Below are 10,014 nucleotides of genomic sequence, written 5' to 3'. Positions count from 1 at the left end.
AGTGATTCAATATTTTTATATTATACTCTGTTTAAAATTATTATAAAACAATGGCTTACAATATATATTCTTTACATAAACTTTCAAGAGAAAAGGCATTCAAGGTGCATATTTATATTTTATATAAATATATATTTTATATTTATATTAAATATATAGATATATCCTATAAGCAGTAATTGAAGTTTGAAAAATATTACTATATTTGCAATTTCCATACTTTCAGAAGCATATACTAATGTGAAATTATTTTTGGAGTATCTGTCATAAACCATATAAGTACTTGAGACAACTGGGGCCAAACTTAAAAAATCCTCTTCAAAAAGAAGGTAGAAGTTTATGCTTAGAGTCCATTTTGCCACCAAGGCCCAGAAATGGTTATTAAGCCTATTCTGCTTTACTTATGATAAGGACAGGCATTATATCAATCAAGGTGATCACTGTAACTTCCAAACTCATTTTAAGTTGAACACAAAAATTCTAAACTAAAACTGTTTTTATGTGAGATAAGTCTATAATAAATTTGAAAATGTCCACTGATTTATTACTTACAAGCAATTAGTCAGAGTTTATTATGTACTGTGCACTGTTTTAGGCACTAGAGTACAAAAATGAATACAACATTAAATTCTTGTCCTTAGGGAGCTCACATTTTAGTGAGAGGTGTCAGTTTTTTTCTCCTTTGCAGGTATTTAATATATCGTTTTCATATACAGTTACAGAAATAGTATGCTACAGAGCTTAAAGAAAAAAAGAAGCATTAGTTGAAGAATTCAGAAGTGGATTTGTCTTGTATGTACTAGGAATTGGCTGTCCTATTAAATTAGCATTTCAGAAGTATCTATTTAAATCCATATTGTTGACACTACAGTGAAAGCAGTGAAACTTGTCAGCAGATGATTAAGTTTTATGGTTGATGTCCACACTTTTGTATCCTGGGACCAATATCAAGTTTCTGGGAAAAACATCCTTCCTCTCTCCCCATGTCCCTCTAACATTAAGTCAGGGTCTCAGCCTGTTGGTGTTAGATGTGTTCTGGGAATAAAGGTGTATCACAGTCATTTTTCATATTTCACGTACCAATTTGAGAAGATTTATTTCAGGTTTTCAGTTTTTTTCCCCTCCTGAGGCAAGAAGCATGGCTACTTTTTCAATTCCCAAGACCACCAGTTGGTAGTAGTATTTCTGGGTGAGTGGAACACACATTACCAGCAGCTGGAGATGGTATGCACGTCCCTAGACTACTGGCTTTCCACTAACTAGTCTTTTAGGAAAGCGACACTGTTCCCACGGAAATTAACAACCGTTCAACTCAGGCTTGAAATCTTAAGGCCGAAGTGGAGAAGAAAATTGGATTGTTATGGGTTGGGTTACTGTTTGAGGAGGGCAGACAGGAGTTAATGAATGAAGAGTGTCAAAATGGGACTTTACTAAAAGACTCATTAAAGACAAACCTCTTCTGGCCCCAGAAAATTAAAAAAGAAAAAAGATTCAAAAACCCATTTTCAAACAAAATTTAGCAAATGTGGGAAAGGTATAAACTCAGTGTGGATGCTTGCAAGACCACCTCTCCTGTCACTTCAGGCCAGAAACCGGGCACAGGTGTGAGCATTTTGCAAAAACAGCTTTCAAAACTATTTTTCAACGCGAAACGGTGCGCCTGAAGAGCTTCAGAGTGGAAAGCACTTCACGAAGTCTAGTGTTCTCCCTGGGTTGCTAACCTTTCCGCCTTTCCCATCCCGCCACTCCCCCTTGGCCGCCGCCTCCAGCCAGGGGGCGTTTGTTTACGTGACGTCAGCTGTAGTAAGCAGTCCCCGCCCCCGTTTCTCTCTGGCCGCCGCGTTTCCCGCGCCGCGGCGCTTCTCCCCTTAAAAGGACAATAGAGGCCTCGGGAGCGCGCGCGCCCGCCGGGCCTTCTCCCCTCCCAGCCATCGACGCGCGCGCGCCCGTATGCAAATAAGTTCGATTCAGGAGAATTTTGTACCAGGAGCCGCGCGTGCGCAGAGGGAAAGCGGAATCTACACCTTCCGCGCCAGCGGTAGCAACTGCAGAACTGCAGGAGACAATCTTTCTAGACAAGGCAGTTGAGGAGGGAGCGATTGGGAGGTGGGCTTGGCTTGGCGTGCACTCCGCACCTCGGGAACGTTATTGCGCGTGGAACGTCTGCTTTTGGCAGGTGAGTGACTCGAACCATTACTGTGGTGGAAAACTGTCTCACGAGGCATTGATTTGAGAGTGGCTTTTTTTTTCTCTTTTCACCGAACCTCACCACCTCCCCCTTCCTTACACAGACACACACGCACACATTTATATACACACAGGAAGTTTTGTCTTGGAGATGGCATTGCTGGGAGCGCTGTTTTCGTGATCTTCAAACCTCAGATTCTTTTGTATCTGCATGTTTAGTGTGTTCTTTTCAATTGAGGAGCGTATCTGAGGCAAACCGAAAGTCTTGAGGTGGGGGAAGTGAGTGGAGCCTGGAAAGGAGTGAGGAATCGCCAGAGGTGAGGGATCCACGTTGAAGGTGACAATGACTTTTCTCAGCCGCAGTGTTCGCTGGCGACAAGGAGTTCGGTGGCTGAAAGGCCCGAGCGAAAAGGAGTTGCTGGCGATTGCGAAGGGGCCCCGGGTCGGTGCACCCGCGTGGGCGCGCGCCCGGGAGTGGCCGGCCGCCGTTGTTGGACCTCGTGCTTTAGTTTCTTGCGGCCCCCGCGCGTGTTGTGGTGAGGGCGGACAATGAACGCCCCTCGCTCGAAAACTAAGTTGCCGCCTACTTGCGAGCTGGCGGGCGGAGGGCGTTTAAATCGGCCTTTCGGGTCGGTGCCGGCGTGGCCCGAGTGCACGCGGGTGGCGTTGTCCGCCCAACTCCGGAGGGATGCGGATGCGACAATGAGCAACACGCGGCTGCTCGGAAGCGGCCCCGGCTAGCAGACGCCTCTCCCCGGGCCGCGCCCAGTCAGCGCGGGCGTCCGGGGTGTCTGTGGAGCCTCAACTTTGGTTCGCAATTTATTCACCTGTAGCGTAGATGTGAGCGCCGCGGCGCTCTCTAGGGCGACCGTGCGCGGCTTAAGATGGCCAGTCGGAGCCGAGTTGACTCCGGGATGGAGGCAGCGGCGTTGACTGAGCCGGAGGAGTGCGGGAACTCCGGAGGGCACTGCTTTTTGTGCCGAGCGTGACAGACCACGTGCTGGGGCTGCGACCCGGGTTTGGTCGGGGGTCCGGCTGAGCGTCCGGCTCGCGGTCAGCCGGGAGATGCGGGCGCTGTCGGGGCCGGTCGGCAGGACAATGTGACTTGCTGATGATGGCGTCTTGCCAGTTTAAAAAGCAGAGTGAAAGTCGCCAACTCTCGGCCGGTGCGGGGCGGGGAATCCGGGCGTTTCTTATCAAGGACATTGCAAAACTTCGATTAAATGGGCCTGCTGCTAGGGGAGGACGGCGGGACTAGCCCCGGAGTCCCGGGGCGCGGGGTCCGGACCCTTCCCCTGGGCGGTCGTCAAGTGTCTCCCCCTGAGATACAATCCCACGTCCCTGAGGCTGCACGTAGGCAGCGCCCGGCTGGACAGAAAACAAAGAGCTGCATGTGCCGGTGCGGGCCCGGCCGGCGCTCAGGGCGGCCGCCGGGCGGGCTGGGCCCCCCGAAGTTCGGACGAGTTTCGGGAGGGGCTTTTTGTTCCTCGGGCCCTCGCGGGGAAACTTTGGCGGCGCTACTTGTGCGCGGTGCGGTGCCGGTGCGCGGGGGAGGCGACGTGCTTCCGCGCGGCGGGCGGCCGAGGGGCGGCAGTTGGGGCCCGGAGCTGGAGCCCCGGCGTCGGGTGCCGCGACGGCCGAGGGCCTGGGAGAGAGCGGCCGTGAGGTCTCGACCCGCTCCCCGGGGCCGAAGCCTGCGTCTGGGAGGTCTGTGGATCCGCCTTTGAAGTCGAACTGTTGCCATGTTTGAATTACGTCAGGGTAAAGCCATGAGGAGGAACAAGCCCCGGCAGCGCAGCGTGCGGGAGGCGCGGCCTGCGGGAGGCGCCGGGCCGGCCGGGTGGGCGGGCGGGCGCGGGGCCCGTTGTTCCGGCGCAGGTGAGGGAGGTGGCGGCGAGAGACGCGCTTACCCTCCCGCCGCCGCCGCCGCCGCCACCCCCGCCCCGCCCCGCCCCGCCCCGCCCCGGCGGGCAGCTCTCTGCGGCAACTTTCCTTCCGACCCCAGTTGCTGTGTTTACCCACCGATCCGCCGGGGAGCGGTTCTCTTTGCTGCCTGGGTGCTTCTGTCTCGGCCGTCGCCGCGTGCCCGGGGGGTTGGGGAAGCGCAGCCTGGGGCGACCGCGGAGAACCGGGGCGGCACGGGGAGGCATTTTGCTGCTTTCGGGGAAACCGGCGAGCGCGGCGAGCACCCCTCCCCCACAGCCGAGCCGCGGCCCGCAAGTGCAGGGGGCCCAGCCCCGACGACACCCGAAAAACCACCGCGGGGAAGTTCGGGGCTCCGGTTGTCCTACAAAGCGAAGTGAGGACTGTGGGTGAATCGTGCGTGCAGCTCTCGTCTTTGTGTGTTTACGTGTGGGAGGGGGGCCGGCTGGGGCGAGGGCTGGTTTGGTTGGGGGGATGACTTCTTGGGGGTGGTAGGGCGGTGCAGAGTTTGTTCTCGTAACTCTGACCCTACTAGGTTTCTTTGTTTTTGTTTTCTCGCTCTAACGTTCGATTAGTCCAGGCACCCGGAAGACCAGAAATTACTGTTTAGTCAAACATCGACCCGGGGCGAGACAGTTTCTCTCCAGCCGTCCTTCCCCCCGCACTCCTCTCTCACGTTGTCCTAAGGAAGCTTAAGAACACCACCCCCTTTCCTCCGAATAATTAAAAAAATGAATTTGACCTTGTCATTAAAAGTACTCTGAAAGCACCTGTTTTTGAACTGGAGTTTGCCGGACTTGAAAAGCCCTTTAATAATTTATGCTGCAAAACCGAACACGTTTATTAGTTGCTGAATCTAAATTAAATTCTGGGAGTTTATTTCTGGTGGACTTGGAGAAAAGCCCGATGGCATTTAAAGTATTTATATAGTGGTTTGGGGAAGGGAGAATCTTCCTTGGCCCTAAAGGTATGCTTGGCTCAATGTTCCGGGCGTTATCTTTGGACGACCTTGAAGAAGCTAGCACGTAGGAGTTAGGCCTTTCTTGGAGATTTTCTGTGGGGGCTGGGGAGGAAGCTGCTCAGGGGTTGACACAAGGTGATGGCTAGCGATCCCCGCTAGCTGCTTCATAGTTCCTGTGAACTGGGGTTGACCTTCTGATTACCCCTCTTAGATTTTCTTTCCAAGCTAACTTTTTTTTTTTTTTTTTTGGTATGTGGCCCCAGGCATAGCTCAGAAATTATGCTGGTTTGACACATGGATGCTTCTTTGGTATTTGCCTGCAGTCTAGACATCCGATAAGCAGCACCACGTCTGTTGCTTCTTTCCTGATTTCTCCTGCATTTTGACCATGTTTAAGGGCTAGAATCTAAAAGTGGTCATTCCCGAAAAATAATAATATCCTGAGATGCCATGCCCACACAAACCAAAACATCCATACAAATTGAAATCAGTTTTGTGCTGTCATTGTTTTGTTATTAAATAAACGTTTTCCCCAGGTTTTGGTTGACCAAATTACAAATACTTGAAGGCTACCAGTATTAGTACATTTCTTAAGTGAATAGAAAGATCTTGTCGAGAGAATGAGAAACTTTGGATTTAATAACTTTTTGGCTTTGGGCAGTTGTTTCTCTGGGTCAGGTATTTAAAATGCACATGAGGCAAGGCACACTTAAAGCAAGTTTTACTTTTGGTTTTATCTTCTTTGTATATTATAAACATTTATTTAACTTGTTGCAATTTGAAGTAAAAAATTTTCCAATATGTATGCTCAACAATAATCATTAAAATGTTTGCAGCATAAAAAAAATAAGTAAAATGCATATGAAGAGCTTTGCAAATACACTGAAATTCTTTGATCTGTTTTTCTTAATTCGTATTTTATAGCCGAGTTACAGCTAGAATTTCGATATTCTGGGAAATTTCAAATAAAATATCTTAAGGGTTTTTGTTTTAAATATCAGATGAAATGTGCAGCAGAGATTTGGCTTATAAAGGTAAATGAGTTGAGAGTGGGAAAGACACAGACAAGGTGTCTGCTGCCGTCCCTTTTTGCATTACTTTTGCAAGAGATTGGAGTTGAAAAGTTCAATACATAGTATATTCTAGAACCTTTGTGGGCCTCAACGCTGCTGTTGCACAGTACTGTTAATTCTGTATATCTGGAACCTGGATGATCAATTTTTTCCCAGAGTTGTAATCAGGCCCTGGGAAAACCTGACTCATGAGGCTCAAATTCAGGCAGATTTATGTCAAAAAAGCAATTTGAGAATGATTTTCCATGTAAGATAAGTTTTTCACCGGGGAAAGCTTAAGCTTATTTGAAATCTAAACCAACTTCATAAGCTGTTGTAAGGACAAATTAATTTACTGTGCCAGGCACATAGTAGGTTGCTTTAAAAATATTATGTTTTCTTTTTTTTCCTAAGCAGTGTTGGGAATATAATTGGCTAAGAATGAGGGGAACACATTTGTTGAGGCAGTAGGTTAGTTGTTCAGAAGTCTCTGGGGTCGAAATGCCTACGTTCCAAAGACTTGATCATCTTAAAGATGTAAGTCATTTTGTAGTCAAATTTTGTCACCTGCAGAATAGCAGTAACAATAATAATACCTGGTTCTTGGGGATATAAATAAGCAAATCATGTGCTTGGTAAATACTGACTATTGTCCTGACAACTTTGGGAAGTAGACATTTTACAGAAGACAAAACTGAGGCCTGGATCAGTTTCCTTGCTGGAGGAAGTAATTCAGTAAATGATGAGTGGAAAGAATGAATGTCTTTGGCCTCTCCCCCTCCTTCAGGAGCTGGTTCTGGGAGTACACTGCCTTCATCTCCTGGTGGCCAATCCAATTCTGATTCAACCACTTTACATCAAAAAGTCCTGTGGAAATCTAGAATATGCTATTTTCTTTCTTCCTGATTTCTCTTGTCCACAAGAGTGTCCTGTTATAAAGTGAAAATATTTTATTGTCTTTTGGTTCTCTAGTTTCTTTCTCTCTCTCTTTTTTTTCAGATTCTCTTTTAATTGAATCTGCGGCTAAGGTTTTCTGTATTATGGAAATGATCTGGAAATGCAGCTAATGCAAAAGAAGGGAGTGTATTTTCAAGGGAGTGAAGTTTTCTTTTTGTACTAGAAATATGGAAGTCACAGGCACATTTGCTATTTTATATTCAAGTACAAAAGTTGCAGTTGAACTAAAATAATTCATTTCTAGCTTCATATTTAGTTGCTTTCACGTACTATAAGTTTGTTTGGATTAATGTTTTCTAAATTTGGTTGGTGTTAATGTATGCTGAGTTTAAATAGCTCTCATTTTGCGATTCATTTCTCCGCACAGTATTCTCCTAATCTTCCCTTCCTCTCCATGTGCCTGCTTGAAATCAGCAAGAAATATTTCTTCTACCAGTTGTTATGAAAGCATTGACTTGTTTACTATTAATCTTTTCTAATTAAAGTAATTCATTTGGTTTACATTTCCTGGAAATCTTTAAAGCTCACAATTTTTTTCTACAAAAGTCTACAGACTAAATGTTAAAGAAAAATGACACCATTCAAAACATCAGTTTTTAAATACATGTTTTTATTATGGACATCATTCCTATTTCATGCCCTTAAAAACACTGTTCAACTCTATTTTGGCTACCCCACTCTTCTTAGCAAGTTGCACCCAGTTTTGTATACTTTGTACAGTCAGCACCTGGCTGTAATATAAGACTTAGTTTCTGCCCTGTAACAGTTTATCACCGAGTAGAAGAAATAATACATTTAGTTTCTGCCCTACAACAGTTTATCATTGAGTAGAGGAAATAACACATTAAACAAGTTCCAGTGTGTTTGTTAGCTATGGAAAGGTTTTGTAAAAAGATATAATCCTTAAAGAATTTCTCAGGTTAAGGGGATGGAGGAGAAACCATCTTGGACAAAAATAGGAGCCTAAGTAGAGATGCGGCTAGTTATTAAAGTTGGTTTGACACTCCTGGAATATCAGAATTCTAAGTTGGGAGCAGCTGGTAGTCAGGACTAGATCCTGAAAAGCTTTTAATTTCTTGCCAAGGAGTTTGGATGTATCCTGAAGCCAGTGTTGGTACCTTGGAAGGGATATTAACATTTGAACTTTAGGAAGATACCACCTGTTTGAAGGGTGCAGGGAAGTCGGTTATGAGGCTCTGACAGGTGTTCGAACACCATAATGAGGGACAAACAGGCAATGGGGATGGAAGGGACATGAACCAGAGAAGTGAAGGAATTAGCAGATTTTCTAAGGATTTCATCGTGGACATGGTGGGGACCATGCAGAGGATGAGAAGAGAGCCTAGTTGACTTGCAGATTTTTTGTGTGACTGTATGGATGATAATCAAGATAGGTGAACACAGGAAGAGCGTGTTTGGAAGAGAAGACTATATAATCAATTCAGGGCATTTAAAGGTTAGGACTGCCAGTTCTTGTATTGGTGCTTCAGAGAGCTTAAGGAACTTTCCTGAGGTTTGGGTTAGACCAGGTGTGTGCTTTCTTCACATTTTTGTCAAATTTGAAAATGGGAGAACAAGCTTCACTGAAAGGAATATGGTCTAGTTTCATGAACTTAAAAGTCTCTCTGAAAATGCTAAGTTTCTCTTTTCCCACAAACCTGGTCTTAAAAGAAAACCTTCAGAAATCAAGATTCTACCTTCATTTTAATTTGTTGTGCGTGCCTTGGGACAGATAGAGTTTATATTTCTATAATGTGCAAGTCTTACAAATTTAAGGAAATAAATGGTGTACATACACTGATATTTTCATACTCTTGCTTCACAGCGTCCCTGGAAAGTAGAAGTGAGATTTCACTCTAAGATTACAAAGGGAGAAGTAAAATTCTAAGTGACTTCGTATTTACTTGTAAAGACAAAAGCAGAAATAGACTCCAACTTGACTCACATACTATGTTCCCAAACTTTAACTTTCCCATCCCCTGGAATCTCTCTTAATCTGGTATTGGGATACCCAGGGTTTTTTTAATAACACTGTCAAAATGGGATTTTTTTATACTATCTAAAACTCAGACCTGGGTTTGTGATTTTTATTTTTAACCTGTGCTACTTCAGCTGAACACTCATTTCTGAGTTTGACCCCTTTCCTGTAGGAGGAGTTCTAGATTCTGCTAACGTGGATTCCATAGGCACCACTGTATAAATATTTTACCATCTAATTTCTCAGGCTGGGTTACATGTTTGGAGAAGCTATTGGCGAACAAGTGGGGATCCATCACCTCTTTCAGTTTTCCTCCAGGCAGGTTTAAATTGTTAAATTTCACTTAAAAAAGTGAATCAGTAAAGTAAATTCAGAACCTTTGGTGTTGGGATGTGGGTTGGTATCTACTAGAAGCAGGTGAGAGGAAATAGTAGTGTTTAATTGCTCCATGGCTTTCCTTAAGCCCTGAAGAAACATGTCTCCTTGTAGGGGAATACTGCATCCAAGTGGCCTAGCAGTTGGAGAACACAAAACACTCAGTCCTATTTGACCCTTTGTGAAGAGTGTTGCTCCAGTTACACTGTTAGTGTTTACTGGATCCTGTACTTATATGTGATTAAAGATAGCGTACTGTTGACTAAAATGGTGTCGAGGGTAGCATTACTAGTTCCAAGAACTCAAGGTTGCCCATAACTTTTGATCATGAGTGTTTTTTCGTATTTCTCTTCATTTCCCATCATCCTGCCATTTAAAGTGCAGGTCTAAAGCATACATCTCCTTCACTTCAAAGTTGTCTTTGGTTGCTTGGTTCCTTTTGTCTGTGTTCACCACTGCTTCCTTCCCACTTAACAAATCTTTTGCTTGTCTCTTCTCTGCAGTTTCCTTCCCATTCTGTTCTGTCTGTTCTGATTTTACTAGTCTATTCTGTACTCTCTCCTGTGGAATATATTTCCTAA

At 45.3% G+C, this 10,014-nt stretch overlaps 1 protein-coding gene across 4 annotated transcripts in view; it reads left to right on the top strand.

The window, feature by feature from the left end:
• The first annotated feature begins 1,822 nt into the window (after positions 1-1,822).
• The window catches only part of SINHCAF (SIN3-HDAC complex associated factor), a 29,702-nt gene continuing 21,510 nt past the window's right edge, over positions 1,823-10,014 (top strand). Inside the window, exon 1 of one of the 4 annotated variants that reach the window (XM_081249219.1) lies at positions 1,823-2,176. The gene's annotated coding sequence lies outside the window, so the exon portion shown is untranslated. Of the gene's footprint in view, positions 2,177-2,199; positions 2,505-2,813; positions 2,998-4,377; positions 4,487-10,014 lie in introns of those variants that run through there. The other 3 variants (XM_081249220.1, XM_081249222.1, XM_081249221.1) reach the window with 3 other exon arrangements.

This window comes from Mesoplodon bidens (assembly GCF_964165515.1).
Source record: "Mesoplodon bidens genome assembly, chromosome: 11".
In the NCBI taxonomy this organism is placed as follows: domain Eukaryota; kingdom Metazoa; phylum Chordata; class Mammalia; order Artiodactyla; family Ziphiidae; genus Mesoplodon; species Mesoplodon bidens.
This window is presented reverse-complemented; position numbering and strand designations above follow the sequence as displayed.